A 23123-nucleotide genomic window follows, 5' to 3' on the forward strand; every position below is an offset into this window, starting at 1 on the left:
CTAGTGAGATTCTTGCAGCTTGTAACTCAAAGATCCCTAGCTTCTCCATTACAGAGAGAGGCATGAGGTTTATACTTGACCCTAAGTCACAGAGAGCCTTCTTAAAGGTCATGGTGCCTATGGTACAAGGTATTGAAAACTTCCCAGGATCCTGTCTCTTTTGAGGTAATCTCTGCCTAGTCAAGTCATCCAGTTCTTTGGTGAGCAAAGGGGGTTCATCCTCCCAAGTCTCATTACCAAATAACTTGTCATTTAGCTTCATGATTGCTCCAAGGTACTTGGCAACTTGCTCTTCAGTGACATCTTCATCCCCTTCAGAGGAAGAATACTCATCAGAGTTCATGAATGGCAGAAGTAAATCCAATGGAATCTCTATGGTCTCAGTGTGAGCCTCAGATTCCCATGGTTCCTCATTAGGGAACTCATTGGAGGCCAGTGGTGCCCATTTCTGGCGTTTAACGCCAGCTTCTTGCCCCTTTCTGGCGTTTAACGCCAGTCTGGTGCCCCTTTCTGGCGTTAAACGCCCAGAATGGTACCAGACTGGGCGTTGAACGCCCAACAGCTAACCTCACTGGCGTTTAAACGCCAGTGGGTGCGTCCTCCAGGGTGTGCTGTTTTTCTTCCTATTTTTCATTCTGTTTTTGCTTTTTTCATTGATTTTGTGACTTCTTATGATCATCAACCTACAAAAAAGAGAAAATAACAAAATAAAATAGATAAAATATAACATTGGGTTGCCTCCCAACAAGCGCTTCTTTAATGTCAATAGCTTGACAGAGGACTCTCATGGAGCCTCAGAAATGCTCAGGGCCATGTTGGAACCTCCCAACACCAAACTTAGAGTGTGAATGTGGGGGTTCAACACCAAACTTAGAATTTGGTTGTGGCCTCCCAACACCAAACTTAGAGTTTGACTGTGGGGGCTCTGTTTGGCTCTGTTTTGAGAGGAGCTCTTCATGCTTCCTCTCCATGGTGACAAAGGGATATCCTTGGGCTTTGAACACCAAGGATTCTGCATTCACTTGAATGATCAACTCTCCTCTATCAACATCAATCACAGCCTTTGCTGTGGCTAGGAAGGGTCTGCCAAGGATGATGGATTCATCCATGCACTGCCCAGTCTCTAAGACTATGAAATCAGTAGGGATGTAATGGTCTTCAACTTTAACCAGAACATCCTCTACAAGTCCATGGACTTGTTTTCTTGAATTGTCTGCCATCTCTAGTGAGATTTTTACAGCTTGCACCTCAGAGATCCCTAACTTCTCCATTACAGAGAGAGGCATGAGGTTTACGCTTGACCCTAAGTCACACAAGGCCTTCTTGAAGGTCATGGTGCCTATGGTACAAGGTATTGAAAACTTCCCAGGATCCTGTCTCTTTTGAGGCAGTTTCTACCTAGACACGTTATCCAGTTCCTTGGTGAGCAAAGGGGGTTCATCCTCCCAAGTCTCATTTCCAAATAACTTGTCATTTAGCTTCATGATTGCTCCAAGGTATTTAGCAACTTGCTCCTCAGTGACATACTCATCCTCTTCAGAGGAAGAATACTCATCAGAGCTCATGAATGGCAGAAGTAAGTCCAATGGAATCTCTATGGTCTCAGTTTGAGCCTCAGATTCCCATGGTTCCTCATTGGGGAACTCATTGGAGGCCAGTGGACGCCCAGTGAGGCCTTCCTCAGTGGCGTTCACTGCCTCTTCTTCCTCCCAAAATTCGGCCATGTTGATGGCCTTGCACTCTCCTTTTGGATTTTCTTCTGTATTACTTGGAAGAGTACTAGGAGGGAGTTCAGTAATTTTCTTGCTCAGCTGACCCACTTGTCCTTCCAAGTTTCTAATGGAGGACCTTGTTTCAGTCATGAAACTTTGAGTGGTTTTGATCAGATCAGAGACCATGGTTGCTAAGTCAGAGGTATTCTTCTCTGTCTGTTGCTGAGAAGATGATGGAAAAGGCTTGCTATTGCTAAACCTGTTTCTTCCACCATTATTGTTGTTGAAACCTTGTTGAGGTCTCTGTTGATCCTTCCATGAAAAATTTGGATGGTTTCTCCATGAAGGATTATAGGTGTTTCCATAGGGTTCTCCCATGTAATTCACCTCTTCTATTGAAGGATTCTCAGGATCATAAGCTTCTTCCTCAGATGAAGCTTCCTTAGTACTGCTTGGTGCATTTTGCATTCCAGACAGACTTTGAGAAATCATATTGACTTGTTGGGTCAATATCTTGTTCTGAGCCAATATGGCATTCAGAGTGTCAATCTCAAGAACTCCTTTCTTCTGACTAGTCCCATTGTTCACAGGATTTCTTTCAGAAGTGTACATGAATTGGTTATTTGCAACCATTTCAAGCAATTCTTGAGCCTCTGTAGGCGTCTTCTTCAGATGAAGAGATCCTCCAGCCGAGCTATCCAAAGATATCTTGGACAGTTCAGAGAGACCATCATAGAAAATACCTATGATGCTCCATTCAGAAAGCATATCAGAAGGGCACTTTCTGATTAATTGTTTGTATCTTTCCCAAGCTTCATAGAGGGATTCTCCTTCCTTCTGTCTGAAGGTTTGGACTTCCACTCTAAGCTTACTCAATTTTTGAGGTGGAAAGAACTTTGCCAAGAAGGCATTGACTAGCTTTTCCCAAGAGTCCAGGCTTTCTTTAGGTTGAGAATCCAACCATATCCTAGCTTTGTCTCTTACAGCAAAAGGGAATAGCATAAGCCTGTAGACCTCAGGGTCAACCCCATTGGTCTTGACAGGGTCACAGATTTGCAAGAACTCAGCTAAAAACTGATGAGGATCTTCCAATGGAAGTCCATGGAACTTGCAATTCTGTTGCATTAGAGAAACTATTTGAGGCTTAAGCTCAAAGTTATTTGCTCCAATGGCAGGGATAGAGATGCTTCTCCCATAGAAGTTGGGAGTAGGTACAGTAAAGTCACCCAGCACCTTCCTTGCATTGTTGGCATTGTTGTTGTTTTCGGCTGCCATGCTTCTTCTTGTTTGAAGATTTCTGTTAAGTCCTCTACAGAGAGTTGTGCTTTAGCTTCTCTTAGCTTTCACTTCAAGGTCCTTTCAGGTTCAGGGTCAGCCTCAACAAGAATGCTTTTGTCTTTGTTCCTGCTCATATGAAAGAGAAGAGAACAAGAAAGTATGGAATCCTCTATGTCACAGTATAGAGATTCCTTGAGGTGTCAGAGAAAATGAAAAATAGAAGGAAGAGGTAGAAGAATTCGAACTTTATCAAGAAAGATAGAGTTCAAATTGTGCATTGAGGAGGAGTGTTAGTCCATAAATAGAAGGATGTGAGAAGAGGGGAAGAAATTTTTGAAAATAACTTAAAAAGATTTTAAAAATATTTTGAAAAAATACTAATTGATTTTCGAAAACTAAGAGTGGAAAAGAAATCAAGTGATTTTTGAAAAAGATTTTGAAATTAGAAATTAAAAAGATATGATTGAAAACTATTTTGAAAAAGTTGTGATTAAGAGATATGATTGAAAAGTTATGGTTTTAAAAAGATATGATTGAGAAGATATGATTTGAAAAACAATTTAAAAAGATTTGATTTTGAAAGTTAATGACTTGGCTAACAAGAAAAGATATGATTCAAACATTAAACCTTTCTCAACAGAAAAGGCAACATACTTGAATTGTTGAATCAAATCATTAATTGTTAGCAAGTATCTTTGAAAAAGAAAGAAATTGATTTTGAAAATATATGATTGAAAAGATATGATTTGAAAAAGATTTGATTTTGAAAAATTTTGAAAACTTGAAAAAAATCTGAATTAAAAATAGAATCTTCCCTCTTGTGCCATCCTGGCATTAAATGCCCAGAATGGTATACATTCTAGCGTTTAACGCCCAAAACACTACCCTTTTGGGCGTTAAACACCCAGCCAGGTACCCTAGCTGGCGTTTAAACGCCAGGTTTCCTTCCTCACTGGGCGTTTTGAACGCCCAGCTTTTTCTGTGTAATTCCTCTACTGTATGTTCTGAATCTTTAATTCTCTGTATTATTAACTTGAAAAGACACAAATAAAAAATTTTTTTGGATTTTTAATAATGAGGAATAATCAAACTGAAACTAAGATCAAATAAACAATGCATGCAAGACACCAAATATAGAAGTTTGTATACTATTGACACTAACAAAATGAGAATGCATATGAGAAACAACAAAACACTCAAGACAAGAGAATTTAAAGATCAGAATAAGGAAATCATCAAGAACAACTTGAAGATCAATGAAGACACATGAATGAATTCGAAAAATAAAGGAAGAATAGAAACATGCAATTGACACCAAACTTAAAATGAGACACTAGACTCAACAAGAAACATACAATATTTTTGGTTTTTATGGTTTTGTAATTTTTTTGGATTTTTCGAAAATTAAGTGAAAAAGAAAATAAGGATATCAAAGTTCTTAATGAGAATTCCAGGAAGCATGCAATGTTAGTCTAAAGCTTCAGTCTAAAGAAATTAGACATGGCTAGCCAAGCTTCAGCAGGACATTACATTCAAGAGCTAAATTGATGGGAATCAATCAGCTTTGGTGATGATAAGAACATCACCTTGAAACACTAGAATTCATTCTTAAGAACTCTGAAGAACGATACCTAATCGAAGCAACAAGATGAACCGTCAGTTTTCCAAACTCAAACAATCCCCGGCAACGGCGCCAAAAACTTGGTGCACGAAATTGTGATCTATACTTTTCACAACTCAAACAATCCCCGGTAATGGCTCCAAAAACTTGGTGCTCAATACCATGGTCTAAACATAATTTCACAACTAACCAGCAAGTGCACTGGGTCGTCCAAGAAATAAACCTTACGCGAGTAAGGGTCGATCCCACGGAGATTGTTGGTATGAAGCAAGCTATGGTCATCTTGTAAATCTCAGTCAGGCAGATTCAAATGGTTATGGATGATATATGAATAAAGCATAAAATAAAGATAAAGATACTTATGTAATTCTTTGGTGGGAATTTCAGATAAGTGTATGGAGATGCTTTGTCCCTTCCGTCTCTCTGCTTTCCTACTGTCTTCATCCAATCCTTCTTACTCCTTTCCATGGCAAGCTGTATGTTGGGCATCACCGTTGTCAGTGGCTACAATCCCGTCCTCTCAGTGAAAATGTTCAACGCGCTCTGTCACAGCACAGCTAATCATCTGTCGGTTCTCAATCAGGTTGGAATAGAATCCAGTAATTCTTTTGCTTCTGTCACTAACGCCCAGCCTTCAGGAGTTTGAAGCTCGTCACAGTCATTCAATCATTGAATCCTACTCAGAATACCATAGACAAGGTTTAGACCTTCCGTATTCTCTTGAATGCCACCATCAATTCTAGCTTATACCACGAAGATTCTGATTAAGGAATCCAAGAGATATCCACTCCATCTAAGGTAGAACGGAGGTGGTTGTCAGGCACACGTTCATAGGTGAGAATGATGATGAGTGTCACGGATCATCACATTCATCAAGTTAAGGAACAAGTGATATCTTAGAACAAGAATAAGCTGAATTAAATAGAAGAACAATAGTAATTGCATTAATACTCGAGGTACAGCAGAGCTCCACACCTTAATCTATGGTGTGTAGAAACTCCACCGTTGAAAATACATAAGAACAAGGTCTACGCATGGCTGTGAGGCCAGCCCCCTGATCTAAGATAGCATAAGACTACTCAAAGATAGCTACCAAGATGAGAATACAATAGTAAAAGGTCCTATTTGTAGAGAACTAGTAGCCTAGGATTTACAAAGATGAGTAAATGACATAAAAATCCACTTCCGGGCCCACTTGGTGTGTGCTTGGGCTGAGCATTGAAGCATTTTCGTGTAGAGACCTTTCTTGGAGTTAAACGCCAGCTTTTGTGCCAGTTTGGGCGTTTAACTCCCATTCTTGTGCCAGTTCTAGCGTTTAACGTCGGGCAGTTTTAAGCTGATTTGGAACGCCAGTTTGAGCCATCAAATCTCGGGCAAAGTATGGATTATTATATATTGCTGGAAAGCCGAGGATGTCTACTTTCCAACTCAGTTGAGAGCGTGCCAATTGGGCTTCTGTAGCTCCAAAAAATCCACTTTGAATGCAGGGAGGTCAGAATCCAACAGCATCTGCAGTCCTTTTCAGCCTCTGAATCAGATTTTTGCTCAAGTCCCTCGATTTCAGCCAGAAAATACTTGAAATCACAGAAAAATACACAAACTCATAGTAAAGTCCAGAAAAGTGAATTTTAACTAAAAACTAATAAAAATTCAATGAAAACTAACTAAAACATTCTAAAAACATACTAAAAACAATGCCAAAAAGCGTATAAATTATCCGCTCATCATAATCCAATGTAAATGAAAAGCAAAATAACAAGCTATATTGACTAGTACCGGAGGTAGACTCTTCTCAAAAGCTAAAGCCAAAATCTTCAAAATCCTAACTTATGAATGTTCAAGTGAGTAAACCTAGGAGAGAGTAAATTCAGATCTAAAAACTTGAAACTATGCGGAATGAAATTGTTCTCTTGTCTCTGCATGTTCCCTGGCTCTAATCTGTGTTTCTGGGCTAAAAACTGGGTTGAAATACGGCCCAGAAACTTTGTCAGTGACTTTGTAATTCTACAGATCGCGCACATCACGCGGCCGCGTTGTCCACGCGTTCGCGTCACTCAGCATTTCCTGTACCACGCGTGCGCGTCGTCCACACATTTGCGTCACTCGTGCAGCTTCCAATCCACGCGACCGAATCAGGCATGCGGGCGCGCCACTTTGATTTCTTCCATTTCGCGCGGTCGCGTGAGCCATGCGACCGCGTGACTTCTCGCTGGTCATCTCCTCAATTCCTTGAGTTCCTTCCATTTTTGCATGCTTCCTCTTCATTCCTTACGCCATTCCTGTCCTATGAAGCCTGAAACACTTAACACACAGATCACGACATCGAATGGTACGAAGAAAGATAAAAAATATACAACTAAAAGGTCTTTAGGAAGCAAGTTATCAATCATAGAATATTTCTAGGAAGGAATTATAAATACATGCAAATCATATGAATAAGTGGGTGAAGACTGGATAAAACCACACAATTAAACACAATATGAATCATAAAATAGTGGTTTATCAACCTCCCCACACTTAAACATTAGCATGTCCTCATGCTAAGTTGAAGGAGATAAATATGAATGAATAGGAACATGTAAGACTCATGTAATGCAATGCAACCTATATACATATGAATGCAACTATATGAGTTTGTCTACATGATTAAAAATAGATAAGTTCTCTAAGACAAAACATGGGGCAGATTTTACTAATTCAAATCACATAGTAAAAGCAGATAAATTTGTAAGAAGATAGCTTGTGAAAGCAGGGAATAGAGGACTGAGCATTGAACCCTTACTGTTGGTGCGTGTGCACTCTAATCAACTCTAGTATATGGGGTAATCACTCTATCCTTCTCTAATCATGCTTTCAAAAATTTTGTTTTTCACCTAATCAATCAACAATTTTAAAATGCCAATGCAAACATCATGAGGTCTTTTCATGGTTGTAATGGGGCTAAGGTAAAGGTGAGGATACACATATGGCTAAGTGAGCTTGTATATTGAATCTTTAATTAACCTAAGCTCCTACGTAACATACATATACTCCATATAAATTTAATATTCATCTTAGCTACCCAAAATCTCCTTTTCACATTCTATATTCATGTATCAACCTTTATTTTAATTTTCATCACATGTGCATTGATTATTAATTCTGACTTAACATTGGGGTGATTTTGTCCCCTTATTCACTAAAATAAATATATTATTTTTTTATTTTTTTATTTTTTTATCAATGCACATGGATTTATAATTTTTTTTTTTCTTTTATGGTTTCACATGAATAGGTACCCAAATTCCCTTTATTCTATTATGACATATTTTTTATTACCTTTTATTCCCACAATTTTCCCCATACTCAGTTAACACACAAATTCTATCTTAAGCTAACCAAATATTCAATTGGGATTTTCATTGTTTTTCGCTTAAAGCTAGTAATATGGTAAAATATAGAACAAATGGGATTAGAAATGGCTCAAAGCGGTTAACAAAGGTAATTAAAAGGGTTGGCTTATTTGGGATGTGTGAGCTAAATAAACAATGGCCTCAATCATATGCATGCACATAACACATTAACATTGGACATATAGGATAAAACAAAATTCATATTACAATCATAGAGAAGAAAACACACAAAAAATAAAAATGCTTATGGTTAAATAGTGTAACCATGTATTTAGGCTCAAGGTCTCACGGGTTGTGTGTTCTTTTAGCTCAAAAATCCTATTCCAATTTCAACTTCAAACAAATTTAATTCAAATATTTTGATTTAAATTAGTGAAATTTTCGAAAAATATATGGTCTTAAAAGAAACTTATTGTCTTTTCAATCAGGTAGAACATGCATGCAATTAACCTACTAATATGCAATCTATCCTATACTAAAGAGAGAGAAATTAGTGTTAGGGGAAAAGAATTACCTCCGGAAGTCAGGTACTGACCGACCTCCCCACACTTAAGGTTTTGCACCGTCCTCGGTGCCATCTGTCAGGAACAAGGGTGGGCTGGTGGTAGTGTCTCCACAGTCGGGACCGTCATGGCTCCTTGTGCTGGTGAAGGAAGTGGAGTCCGGAGTGTCTGGGTCCTTGTCAGGCCTGTGGTTGCCTGTGAGTAGCTCCTTGAGGTATTTGAATCGGTGGTGGTTGCAGCGCTCTCGGAGCTTTATTTTCTGGTCTTGTTGGTCCAACCTCTTCAGTATTTGATGCAGCAGCTGACTAGTAGAAGGTGGAATGTCTGCAGTATCATCTGTGGACTGGCTGGTAGTGGCAGGTGGTGGCCTGAGATATCTCCCGTTAGGGACGTACTGATCATCCCGTGGAAGTATGGCTTTGGTGTCCCCAGCTCTGTAAGAGACTCCGACTGCTGAGACAAGATCTGAGACCAAGGCAGGGAAAGGAAGGTTGCCCGCAATTTGCACGTATCCCATAGCATTCTGGATGTGTCTTGGTAGATTTAGAGGCTGGTCTGTGAGGATGCACCATAGTAGAACTGCCATGTCTGCAGTGAATGAGGACTCATGAATGCTCGAGAAGACGTAATGGGACATGATCTGTGCCCGTACGTGAGCCTCTAAGGTAAGTGCGGAAGCCGATATTCCCTTAGGACGGGAACAATGGTATCCAAAGATCCATTTGCTGCCAGGTTGTGCGATAACTCTGAGAACAGCGTCCCAGTCAAATTTGTACGCCTGGCGCTTGAGTGTGGATTCTTGAAATGCGTCCAATCCTTCTAGAGCAGGGGAAAGATCTAAGGCTTGCTGAATGGCCTCTTCTGTAATGGAGACTTGCTTCTGACGGATGTAAACAGACTGCAGTGTCGGCAGATGGAAGATGGAGTAGAACTCAACTACCCAAGAAAGATTAACCCGTCGGGGTTGTCTCTGTAGGAATCCCCAATGTCTTTGTGCAATTTGCGGCTCAACAAATTCGGCAATACGAGGCGGAAGGATAAGAAGGTGTTCATTGTTGTAATTCTAAACTGCCAGAATAGGAAACATCTGCTCACAGTAGCGATTGGGAAATCGTGCAATGTCCTTTGCTGGGAATGCTTTTTCCTTTTCATCAACCTTTATAATCCTTTTAATTCTTTTTGTTGAGGGCTTGACTGCAGTTGAAGAAGGCTCTGCCACTAAGGCTCTTTTAGTACCTTTCCTTGCTGTGGATTTGGGGGTAGCTTTTTCCTTGCCTTTCTTGGTGGCCATCCTGAAAGGAAACAAGTAAAGACATGAATATCCTATGGGTTATAGCAAGGAAAAAAATGGGAAAGTGGTAACCAATGCACAGGAATGGATAATGATGTGAACATATGATCATGACTACATATGGCAAATCAACAATGGAAATATAGCAAGTGCATGTGATGACAGTTAAATACAAGGGGTTTATTGGCATGCCGGCAAGGGCAAGAGTAGCATAAATCAAGCATTCAACCCCAATTTAGATTACCAAGTCTTTCAAACTAAAAATATGCTTGTAAGAAGAATTATATGTGATTAATAAAATATAAGAAGGGTTTTGTGAAAAGCAGGCATTTAGAGTAGTAGATTTAAAAGAAATCTAAAAAAGAAGTAGTGCAAAATGCCATATGGGCGTTTTCACAAAAACATAGCATGCATGTTAAATAAGGTATGGAAGATGTTAATTTTGAACATGCAAGTAACCCTTAGAAAAATAATATCTAATTGTTAAACAAGTTCTAAACAATTTACAAGCAACATATAAGAATAATGACCCAAATAAATTTCTAACACCAATAGAAGGAAGAAGAAAAGAAAAAGAAAACATGGATAGAGAAAGTAGAAGAGAAAGAAAAAGAAAACATGAAAACAAAGAGAAGAATGAAAAAGTAAGGAGGGAAAGAAAAGAAAAACCTTGATAATGGTGGTAGGAAAAGAGGGAGTAGAAGGGAGAAAGAAGGGAGGAAGAAGGAAGGGGGAAAATAAAATAGGAATGGGATGAGAAAAGAAAAGATAATCTGGCAAATTTGAATGAGTTGGGCGGCGCAAGCGACGCAGACGCGTGGGGCACGCAGTCGCGTGGAAAGCCTTTAAGTGAGGTGACGCAGACGCGTCGGTCACGCGGACGTGTGACATGATTTGCGCTAATGGCGCGAGGGCAGCTTCACGCTCGTACAACTCTCTGTTTAAATTATGTTTTACCAAAATTTAGGGTGACGCGATCGCGTGGTTGACGCGATCGCGTGGATGGCCAGATGGAGAAAATGGCGCGGACGCATGGGGCACGCGTTCGCATGGTAGGGCTTGTGCTAATAGCACAAGTGCAGCCCAAGTGCAGCTCAACTTTCGGCCATACACCCTTTTTACGTCGATTTATAGGGCACGCGGTCACGTAGGTGACGTGGACGCGTGGGAGGCCTATTTTCCACATGACACGGACGCGTCAGCAGCGCGGTCACGTGGAGCGATTTGTGCCAAAGGCACGCCTCCAGCTACACTTTTGCGTGACTCTCTGTTTCTTTTCTTCGCGTATCCAAGGCACTATGACGCATACGCGTCATCGACGCTGTCGCGTCGTGTGCTCTCTTTTTTTTTTGATAAAAATGCAAGATGCAGTATGCGGATGAGATGCAAAAGATAGGCATTAGTACTGAGAAGAGTTATTGACAAGGGAAGATAAGGAGAGGGTGAGGAACGATCATACTATGGTGGGTTGTCACTCACCCAGCACTTTGCTTTAACGTCCTTAAGTTGGACGCTCACTAGCTCAATCTTCTGCTATGGGCGGATCTTCCAAGAGGAAGATCTCTAGTTCCTTGTTTTTTGCCATCTTTTCGCCATGGAATAACTTCAAGCGATGTCCATTGACCTTGATAAGTTCAGAGCTTGAAGGATGGCTCAAGTGAAAGACTCCGTATGGTTCCACCCGCTCTACTCGATACGGACCATCCCATCTGGATCTCAGCTTGCCTGGCATGAGTTGCATTTTGGAGTTGTAGAGTAGGACTAAGTCCCCTGGTTGAAATTCTCTTCTCTTAATGCTCTTGTCATGCATAGCCTCCACCTTCTCTTTATACAGCCTGGTGTTTTCATAAGCTTCTAGGCGAGGGCTCTCTAATTCTTGCAGTTGCAACTTCCGTTCAGCTCCGGCTCTCTCATAGTCCATGTTGCATTCCTTTACCGCCCAGAAGGCTTTGTGCTCTAACTCAACTGGGAGATGACAGGCCTTTCCATAAACCAAGCGGAAAGGACTCATCCCAATTGGTGTCTTGTATGTTGTCTAATATGCCCAAAGCGCGTCTTGGAGCCTGGTGCTCCAGTCCTTTCTATGAGGCTTGACTACCTTTTGCAGTATATCTTTTATCTCTCTGTTAGACACCTCTGCTTGCTCATTAGTCTGGGGGTGATAGGCTGTTGATATTTTATGGATTATCCCATGCCTCTTTAGTAAACCTGTTAGTCTCCTGTTACAAAAGTGAGTGCCTTGATCGCTCACGATTGCTCGTGGTGATCCAAAGCGACAAATAATATGGTTTCTAACAAAGGAAACAACAGTGTTAGCATCATCAGTACGGGTAGGAATTGCTTCCACCTATTTAGAGACATAATATATAGCTAACAATATATAAAGGTGGCCATTAGAATTTGGAAACGGACCCATGAAGTCAATGCCCCAAACATCAAAAATTTCACAGAAAAGCATAAATTGTTGAGGTATTTCATCCCTCTGGGATATATTACCAAACCTTTGGCATGAAGGACTAGATTTACAAAGATTAGCAGCATCTCTGAAAAGAGTAGGCCAGTAGAATCCACAGTCTAAAACTTTTCTAGCAGTTCGTTGAGGGCCAAAATGTCCTCCACTCTCAGAGGAGTGGCAGGCCTCTAAAATAGACTGAAATTCTGATTGAGGTACACACCGTCTAATTACCTTGTCAGAACCACACCTCCATAGATATGGGTCATCCCATACATAGTATTTGGACTCGCTTTTCAGTTTGTCTCTCTGATGCTTAGTAAAATTAGGAGAAAAAGTATGGCTAACTAGATAATTAGCTACATGTGCATACCAAGGGGCTACATCAGATACTGCCTGTAAGCTATCAAATGGAAAATTATCATTGATAGGAATGGAGTCATCTTTAATGTGCTCAAAGCGACTCAAGTGGTCAGCCACTAAATTTTGGTTACCACTCCTATCTTTAATTTTCAGATCAAATTCTTGCAGCAGTAGCATCCAACATATTTGCCTTGGCTTAGACTCCTTTTTAGCTAATAAATATTTTAGAGCTGCATGATCTGAATACACTACTACCTTAGTGCCAAGTAAATAGGCTCGAAACTTATCCAGAGCAAAAACAATAGCTAGAAGCTCTTTTTCAATAGTAGTGTAATTAGATTGAGCAGCATCTAAAGTCTTAGATGCATAAGCAATTACAAAGGGGTCATTACCTTCATGTTGAGCCAATGCTACTCCTACTGCATGATTAGAGGCGTCACACATGATTTCGAATGGTTGACTCCAGTCTGGTCCCATCACAATCGGAGCTTGAGTTAAGGCGGTCTTTAGCTTATCAAATGCTTGTTTGCAATCCTCACTGAACTCGAACTCAATCTCTTTCTACAGTAGCCTGGATAAGGGTAGTGCTACCTTACTGAAGTCCTTAATGAATCTCCTGTAAAAATCTGCATGGCCAAGGAATGAATGGACTTCCCTCACAGAAGAGAGGTAAGGTAAACTAGAAATAACATCCACCTTTGCTGGGTCTACAGAGATACCAGTATCAGAAACGACATGTCCTAAAACAATACCTTATTTTACCATAAAATGACACTTTTCAAAATTTAAAATAAGGTTTGAACTAACACACCTGTCCAATACTTTAGACAAACTATCCAAGCAAAGGTTAAATGAATCACCATAAACGCTAAAGTCATCCATAAAAACTTTCATACAAGTCTCAATGAGATCAGAGAAAAGACTCATCATGCACCTCTTAAAAGTAGCTGGTGCATTGCACAAGCCAAAAGGCATTCTCTTATAAGCATAAGTCCCAAAAGGACATGTAAAAGTAGTCTTTTCCTGATCCTCAGGAGCTATATGGATTTGAAAATAACTTGTATAACCATCTAGAAAGCAGTAGTGAGATTTACCTGATAGGCGATCAAGCATCTGATCAATGAATGACAAGGGGTAATGATCCTTGCGAGTGGCTTGGTTGAGATGCCTGTAGTCAATGCAAACTCTCCATGGGTTCTGTACTCTGGTTGTCAGAAGTTCTCCATGCTCATTCCTTATTGTTGTGACTCCAGACTTCTTGGGTACTACTTGTACTGGGCTGACCCATTCGCTATCTAAAATGGGGTAAATGATATCTGCTTCAAGTAGTCTGGTTACTTCCTTCTTGACAACTTCTAAGATGGTAGGATTCAATCTTCTCTGAGGTTAACGAACAGGTTTTGCTCCCTCTTCTAAGAATATTCTATGTTCATAGACTTGAGGGCTGATGCCTACTATATCCGCCAAGCTCCATCCAATTGCTTTCTTATGCATCCTCAATACACTAAGCAGTTGTTCTTCTTGGTGGGAAGTGAGCTCTCTTGCAATGATGACTGGAAACTTCTGCTTGTCCTCAAGGTATGCATACTTGAGGTGTGGAAATGGTAATGAATCTTCAGTGTGTTCAGAGGGTGTCCCCACACTTGAGTTTTGCTCTATGTGACTTTCTTCCATTTCTTCCTAGTGAGTTGCAACTATAATCTCATCAATGATGTCACATTAGAATATGGAGTGATCTTCTGGGGATGCTTCATAGCTTCATCTAAATTGAAGTTCACTGTTCTGCCATCTACCTCATAGGAGTAGGTACCCGAGAAGGCATCCATCTTGAATTTTGAAGTTTTCAAAAATGGTCTACCAAGCAGGATTGATGAAGGTCTCCTTGAGTCATTTTGGGGCATCTCCAGGATATAGAAGTCGATGGGAAACGTGAGTCCCTTAATGCTCACTAATACATCTTCAGCAATTCCAACCACTGTGATAATGCTTTTATCTGCTAACACAAAATGAGCTGCCGACCTTTTTAAGGGAGGGAGCCTTAAAGCATTATATATAGATAAGGGCATAATACTCACGCATGCTCCTAAATCACACATACAGTCAGAAAATATCACATCTCCAATGGTACAGTTAACCATGCATGGACCTAGGTTACTACATTTTTCAGGTATATTTCCCATTAAAGCAGATATAGAACTACCTAAAGGAATAGTTTCTAATTCATTAATTTTATCTTTATGTATGCACAATTCTTTTAGAAACTTTGCATATTTAGGCACTTGTTGAATAACATCAAAAAGGAGAATAGTTACCTCAACCTTTTTAAAGATCTCTACCATTTTGGGATCTAGTTCCATTTGCTTTCTGGGCTTCTTAGCAAGGTGTGGAAATGGGATAGGAGTGGCGTCTTTTATAGCTTCAGCTTGCTGAGGTTCCGTACTCTTTGGTTGGGCTGCTTCTGCTTCAGCCATGCCTTGTACTTCATCTTCTTCTTCAACATCCTCTATCTCAACCGTGTCTGCAGCTGGGGCGTGTTCTGGTGAGCTTGATTCCTCTGGATTCTTCTCTTGCAGCGTGGTTCCAGATCTCAGGGTAATGGCATTGATGCCACCCTTGGGGTTGGGTAATGGTTGAGAGGGGAGTCTACCAGAGCTTGAGGACTGGTTGTTAGAGTTATTCTGGGATCCAATCTGTGAGACAAGGGCTTGCAAGGTAGAATTCAGACCATTTAGAGTAGAAGTAAGATTGTTTTCCATGGCCTGTTGTCTCCGATCAATAGAATGAAGCAACTCATCATTAGGAGATGAAGAGGGATAAGTGATCTGAGGGGTCTGCTGAGATGCTTGAGGCTGCCTTAGATGAGGTGCTCTATAGGCCTGATTCTGATTCTGTTGCCTGAAGTTGTTATTGTTATTCCACCTCTGGTTTTTATTGTTATCCCTGCCTCCTCTGTTGTGATTGTCCCTCCAAACCTGGTTAGAATTATCTCTCCAGCCTTAGTTAGGGTTATCCTGTCATCCATGGTTGTAGCTGCCACCTTGATTGTACCCTTGGTTGGGGCGGTCATAGAAGTTGTGAGTGGCTGCCACAGTGTGGTCTTCTGGTTGGAGTTGCAGACACTCATCAGTATAATGACTGTAATCTGTACAGATTCCGCATACTCTTTGTGGAACCAACTGTTGGTTGTGCTGTAGTGGAGAAGGCTGAACTTGCTGAGCTTGTTGTTGACTTAGTTGCATCTGCTTCAGTAAATTGGTCATTTAACATAAGCTCTGAGTTATAGCAACAGTCTCTTTGCTAGTGGTTACCTCTGCAACAGCTCTTGACCAACCTTTTTTCTGCTTGTAATTCCTAGTAGATTCAGCTAAGTCACTGATCAATTGTCATGCCTTTGATAAACCCCGTTTTTAGGATTTATCTTGTATTGGATTTAGAGTATTTTGATGACCTTTTCTCACATTTAACCTATGAATTAGCATGGTTTTGTAATCTCTCCCGTATTTGTGCTTAAGTGTAAAAACATGCTTTTTAAGCCTTATTTTGATAAATTCCAATTCCTCTTTGATTCCATAAGATGCCTTGATGTGTTTGCTAGTAATTCCAGGATTGAAATAGGCTAGGCATGGATCAAAGGGAGCAAGGAAGGAAGCATACAAGTGGAGAGAAGCATAAAAAGTTAAAGAAGCGAAATCAGCCAAGCACGCGCACGCGCACAAGGCGCTCGCGCGCACATTGCAGAATCGGCCAGGGACGCGCACGCGTACCGTGCGCGCACGCGCCGAAGTCCGCACATGACTTCATTAAAGCAACACGTGCCTGGCAATTTGGAAGGGTTTCTGAACCCATTTTGGCGCCAATTGCTGATAGAAAGGAATAAAAGGATCAAAGGAATCCATCAATGGGGGAATCTATCATATAGCATCATTAGTTTTAGTTTAGAGTAGTTTTAGAGAGAGAAGCTCTCACTTCTCTCTAGCATTAGGATTAGGTTTAGGTTAATCTCTCTTCTTAGATCTAGGTTTAATTCATGTTTTAATTCACTTCTCTTTTATCAAGTCTTAATCTTCTCCTCTTCCTCTTTCTAGTTATATAATTCTTCACTTTGTTTTGGATAGATTGTTGTTCCTTTGTTTTCTTCCAATAATGCAATTTGAGGTAATTCATGATAATTGTGGTTTTCTTGAATTGTTGTTGTTAATTTCTTTGCAATAATTGTTGTTACATTTTGTTCTTGTTGTTGATTTACTATGCTTTCCTTTTATGCCTTCCAAGTGTTTGATGAAATGCTTGGTTGGATTTTAGAGTAGAATTTTATACTCTTGGCTTGGAAAGGTAACTTAGGAACTCTTGAGTTACTAATGTCCAAGTAATTGATGATTGGGAGCCATTTACTCTAGTTCTCACTAATTGAATTAGTGAAGAGTTAGGACTTATGGACTAGGATTGATATAGCTCATTTGACTTTCCTTTGCTACTAGTTAGAGGATGATTTAATGAGATTAATCCTTGCCAATTCTCATATCATGGTTAGTGATTAGGATAGAGATCCTTGACCACCAACCCTTGCCAAGACCTTTTTAGGCCTTAGTTTACTTTCTTGCCATTTATCTTTCATGCTTCATATCAAAACCCCAAAATAACTCACAACCAATAACAAGACACTTCATTACAATTCCTAGGGAGAACGATCCGAGGTTTAAATACTTCGGTTTATAAATTTAGGGGTTTGTACTTGTGACAAACAACTTTTTGTATGAAAGGATTATTGTTTGGTTTAGAAACTATACTTTACAACGAGATTTCATTAGTGAAATTCTAAACCGTCAAAAATCAATCATCAGCCTCTTCCGTAGTCTTGTACTTTTTCATAGACCCATTGCCAGCTCCTTCCAATGTGGTCCTATCTTGAGATTTCATGCCCTGTGTAAAGTAGCCGAGCAACACTATCTTGTCAATCATATGGTGGGGACATGCTTCCAGAAGATTATTGAAGCGTTCCAAATATTCATAGAGAGTCTCAGATTCGTCTTGAACGATCATGGACATGTCTTTCCTCAGTTTATCGGCAACCTCAGCTGGAAATAATTTCTCCAAAAATTCTTTTCTAAGCGTATCCCAGTTGGAAACAGTTGTTCTGGGTTGAGTGTAGTACCACTCTCTTGCCTTCCCCTGAATAGAGAATGGGAAAGCTTTCAACAGAATAGAAGTTTCGTCAGTACCATCACGCTTAACAGTAGAACAAGCAGTCTGAAAATCCCTAAGGTGCTTGATAGGCTCTTGAGCAGGTAGGCCATGAAACTTGGGCATCAAGTTGAGTAGTGCAGACTTTATTTCAAAATCCACAGCCACTGTTGGGTGGTGTGCCTGGAATGGTTGTAGTGTAAAATCAGGGGCTCCTTCCTCCTAGATAGTGACTCTCCTAGGTGCTGCCATGTCACCTGCATGTAAATCAACTGGATCAGTAGAGAGGGAGCTTGTTTCTTCTTTAGATGACGTTTCAGGTTTATCCTCAGAGAGGACTCGCTGACACCGATCTTGCCTTATACGTGAAATAGTTCTTTCAATCTCAGGGTTAAATACTGGCAAGCTTGGATCAGGAAGTGAACGCGTCATTTAACGAAAGAAACGTGCAGCTCATGGTAACAAAATAAAAAGAAAAATTGCAATTAAATAAATTCCAATCAATAAATTAGCACACTATTGCAACTCCCCGACAACGGCGCCAAAAATTGCCGTGAGCAAAAATTGGAAAATTAAGAATTAATTGGAAAGATAGCGTTGTGAGTATAGTTCTTAACCAGCAAAAATCTACTCGTCAATTTAGAAAAGGGTTGTCACAAATTTTAGAAATAAAATACTGGGAGTATGAGTCCCAGGTTGTCTCCCAACGAGTTGCAGGAAGATGTGTTATTTTATCAATGAGAGGTTTTCAAAAGGGGTTTTGAATTTGTTGAACAGAAAATTAAATTAGAGAATTTATATGATTTAAATAAAATCTTGACCGGGAGAAGATTAATCGGAAGTTTTATCCTTGTTAAAATTTTATCAAGAGCAATTAATAATTAGTCATTGTTTTAATTTAGTTAACCCTCAACGAATGAAGGAAAGTCAAATTAAAAGTCAACTTCTATTCACAAGTCCTAATCCTCTCCTTTGGGAAGGATTAGAGTTAGTGATTAACAAGTCAACCAACAATAAACCGATTACAATTGAACTCTTGAGTATTCTAACTCAAGGTTCTCCTTTTAATCATCTCCCAATCAAGTTGGGGAACTACTCACTCATCATAATTATAGACTTCACAAAATCAATGGAAAAAATAAGAGAAGACATAATAAATAATAATAAAAGAGATTAATTAAGAGTAAAAGTAGTTCTGTATTAATAAACTGTGAAAATAATCCAATGTAAATAAAAAGCAAAATAACAAGCTATATTGACTAGTACCGGAGGTAGACTCTTCTCAAAAGCTAAAGCCAAAATCTTCAAAATCCTAACTTATGAATGTTCAAGTGAGTAAACCTAGGAGAGAGTAAATTCAGATCTAAAAATTCGAAACTATACGGAATGAAATTGTTCTCGTCTCTGCATGTTCCCTGGCTCTAATCTGTGTTTCTGGGCCAAAAACTAGATTAAAAAGCGGCCCAGAAACTCTGCCAGTGACTTTGTAATTCTGCAGAACACGCATGTCACGCGGCCGCGTCGTCCACGCGTTCGCGTCACTCAGCATTTCCTGTACCACGCGTGCGCATCGTCCACGCATTCGCGTCACTCATGCAGCTTCCAATCCACGCAGCCGCGTCAGGCACGCGGGCGCGTCACTTTGATTTCTTCCATTTCGCGCGGTCGCGTGAGCCATGCAACCGCATGACTTCTTGCTGGTTATCTCCTCAATTCCTTGAGTTCCTTCCATTTTTGCATGCTTCCTCTTTATTCCTTATGCCATTCTTGCCCTATGAAGCCTGAAACACTTAACACACAGATCACGGCATCGAATGGTACGAAGGAAGATAAAAATATACAACTAAAAGGTCTTTAGGAAGCAAGTTATCAATCATAGAATATTTCTAGGAAGGAATTATAAATACATGCAAATCATATGAATAAGTGGGTGAAGACTGGATAAAACCAAACAATTAAACACAATATGAATCATAAAATAATGGTTTATCACTTTTCTTAGGAGTTGACTAGGACTTTAGGTGTTAAATTGATTTGTCCACTTAACTTACCTTTATGGTTAGAGGTTGACTTAGTGGAAGCAAAATATAATTCTCATCACCATTGATAAGGATAACTAGGATAGGATTTCTAATTTTCATACCTTGCCAAGAATTTTATTAGTCATTAATTTATTAATTCCTGCAATTTATTTCTCCTGTTCAAACCTTTTTTTTTTCAAAAACCCAAAAATAATGTTTTCCATAACCAATAATAAAACACACTTCCCTGCAATTCCTTGAGAAGACGACCCGAGGTTTGAATACTTCGGTTTATAAATTTTATTGGGTTTGTTACTTGTGACAACCAAACGTTTGTACGAAAGGATTTTCTGTTGGTTTAGAAGCTATACTTGCAACGCGATCATATTTTTATATTTCTTTACCGATAGGAAATCCGATCATCAAGGATCGTTGATATCATTCCTCATGCATTCTTCTAGGGTGTCAGGGTACTGCATGGCCTTGATAGCATTCAGTACGAATTCATCCTCATCAACTCTCAGTGTCACTTCTCCTTTTTGCACATCAATGAGGGTCCTTCTTGTAGCCAGAAAAGATCTCCCTAAAATGATGGATGCATTCTTATGTTCTTCCATTTCCAATACCACAAAGTCTATGGAAAATACAAAGGGTCTCACCTTCACAATCATGTCTTCCACCACTCCTGATGGGAGCTTGATGGAACCATCAGTAAGCTGAAGGCATATGTGGGTATGCTTGACTTCTTGGATCCCAAGTTTCTTTATTAGTGATGAAGGCAATAGGTTGATGCTCGCTCCAAGATCACATAGGGCTGTCCTTGTAAAACCATCACCGAGGGTGCAGGGTACCACAAAACTCCAAGGGTCCTGAAGTTTCTCTAGTAGGGTCCTCTGGATGACTACACTACATTCTTCAGTGAGGAAGATTGTTTATATCTCCCTCTAATCTTTCTTGTGGCTTAATATGTATTTCATAAACTTGGCATAGGAGGGTATTTGTTCAAGAGCTTCTGCAAATGGGATCTTGATCTCCAGTGTCTTGAGGTAATTTGCAAATTGGGCAAACTGCTTATCTTTTTCTACTTGACAGAGTTTCTGAGGAAATGGCATCTTGGTCCTGTATTCATACGTTCTGAGTGGCGCACGATGAGTGTCCAGAGTCCAGAAGAGGGTTACCTGTTTGCTTGGGAGAGGTGTTCCCTGAACTATGGCCTCCCCTATTTGGGCGTTCAACGCCACTGCTGGTCCTTTCCTGGCATTGGACGCCAGTGTTGCCCTCCTCCTGCGCGTTGGACGCCAGTGCCATCCCTCTCTGGGAACTCAACGCCCCTGACAGTGTCCCAAATTGCTGCTTGTTCATCCTCTTCCATTTCCTCTACCCCCTGCCTCTTACTGTTCTGAGGATGGGTGTTTAGGGTCCGTCAGCTCCTCAATTGGATGGCTTGACACTCTTCTCTTGTCCGTTCAGACAAGTGCTATTCAGCCTGGTTCAATCGTGCCTCTATAATCTTGTTGGAGGCACAGGTTTCTTGCAACATTTCTTGTAAACTTAGCAACTGTTGTGTGAGGGAATATAGTTGCTGGGTTAATGATTCACTTTGTTCCGGAGGGTCTGATTTAGTGGATACTGTATTGACCTCTCCTTTCATTGAAGTCTCACCATATGAGTATAGATGTTGGGTGCTAGCGACTGTCTCAATGAGTTCTTAAGCTTCTTCAATTGTCTTTCTCATATGTATTAAACCTCCAACAAAATGATCTTGGGACATCTTATTCATGTCTGTGAGTCCGTAAGAAAATGTCCAGCTTTACCCATTCTGAAAACATTTTTGTGGGACATTTTCGTAGCATCATTCTGTACCTCCCCCAACCCCAAGCATCATGAAGGGACTCATTCTCTTCTTGTCTGAAGCCTTGAATGTCCAATCTTAGCTAGGTTAGCTTCTTTGGAAGAAGTATTGGTTCAAAAACTTGTCCATTAACTTATTCTATGTTTTCAAGCTTGATTTGGGCTGAGTATCTAACCACCTCTTTGGTTGGCCTTTTACAGCAAATGGAAAGAGCAGCAGCCTATAGACATCCTGGTCTACTCCGTCGGTTCGCATTGTGTTAGAAATCTGCAGGAAATTTTGTGGGCTCTTCTTGTGGAAGTCCCTGAAACTAGCAGTTTTGCTGCACTAGGGTGACTAGTTGTAGGTTGAGGTCAAAGTTGTCTGCTCTAATAGGGGGTACACAGATGCTTCTTCCATAGAAGTCAGGAGTGGGGGCTGTATAAGACTCCAAGGTTCTTCTAGATTGTGCACTCTCAATTGGATCCATAGCGAATTCTTCCTACTCCTGTGCACACAAACAAGAAGTAAAGAAACGAAAAGGTGGGGGCCTCTATGTCAAAGTACAGATAGCTCCCAGTGAGATATCCAAAAGAAATAATATATATATATATATATATATATATTTAATCTCAAGATTTGAAAATAAATAATAAAAATAATTAGGAATTTTGAAAATTTTAAAAATTTGAGAGAAAAAAAGGGTTTAAAATTTTTTGAAATTCACAAAAAAGGAGAAAACACTAAAAGAACACCAAACTTTAAAATTTAAAAATAAAGATAAGATAACTAGAATCAAAGAAAAGAAAGATGAGATATGATTTGAAAATTTAAAGGTTTGAATTTCAAATTTGAAAAGAACAACTAACAAAATACTCAACTTTTAAAATTTGAATTTTAAAAATAAGGATAAGATAACAAGATTTGAAAATTAAGGAAAAAGATAAAATTTGAAAATTTAAAGATTTTGAAATTCAAATTTGAAAGAAAACTAACAAAATACTAAACTTTTAAAATTTGAATTTTAAAATTTGAATTTAAAATAAAATAAGATAACAAAATTTTAAAATCAAAGAAAAAGATAAGACAACGATTTAAAGATAAAAGACAAACAAGAAACTTAAACAAAAACAAAAAGATAATTAATGAGATACCAAACTTAAAATTTGAAATTAATTTAAAATAAGATGACAATAAAATTTGAATTTTGAAAAGGGAAAAAGATAAGGTAAAGATTAAATTAAAATTTTGAAAATTAAAAGAAAGGGTTTTGAAAATTTTGAAATTTAAAAAGAAGAAAAACTAACAAGACACTAAATTTAAGAATTTTTTAAATTAAATGACACTAATTTTCGAAATTAGAGAGAGAAAAATACTAAGAGACACTAAACTTTAAAAATTTTGAAATCAAACAAGAGAAAACACTAAAAAAAAATTCAAACACAAAGAAGAACAATAAGAACAATTTTCGAAAATCA

At 39.4% G+C, this 23123-nt stretch overlaps 1 non-coding gene across 1 annotated transcript; it reads left to right on the forward strand.

The window, feature by feature from the left end:
* Nucleotides 1-2474: 2474 nt before the first annotated feature.
* Nucleotides 2475-2582, forward strand: LOC112766037 (small nucleolar RNA R71). The gene has a single exon (XR_003184077.1). It is a non-coding gene; the product is annotated as a small nucleolar RNA R71 (small nucleolar RNA).
* The last annotated feature ends 20541 nt before the right edge of the window (nt 2583-23123 follow it).

This window comes from Arachis hypogaea, chromosome 2 (assembly GCF_003086295.3).
Source record: "Arachis hypogaea cultivar Tifrunner chromosome 2, arahy.Tifrunner.gnm2.J5K5, whole genome shotgun sequence".
Taxonomy (NCBI): Eukaryota; Viridiplantae; Streptophyta; class Magnoliopsida; order Fabales; family Fabaceae; genus Arachis; species Arachis hypogaea.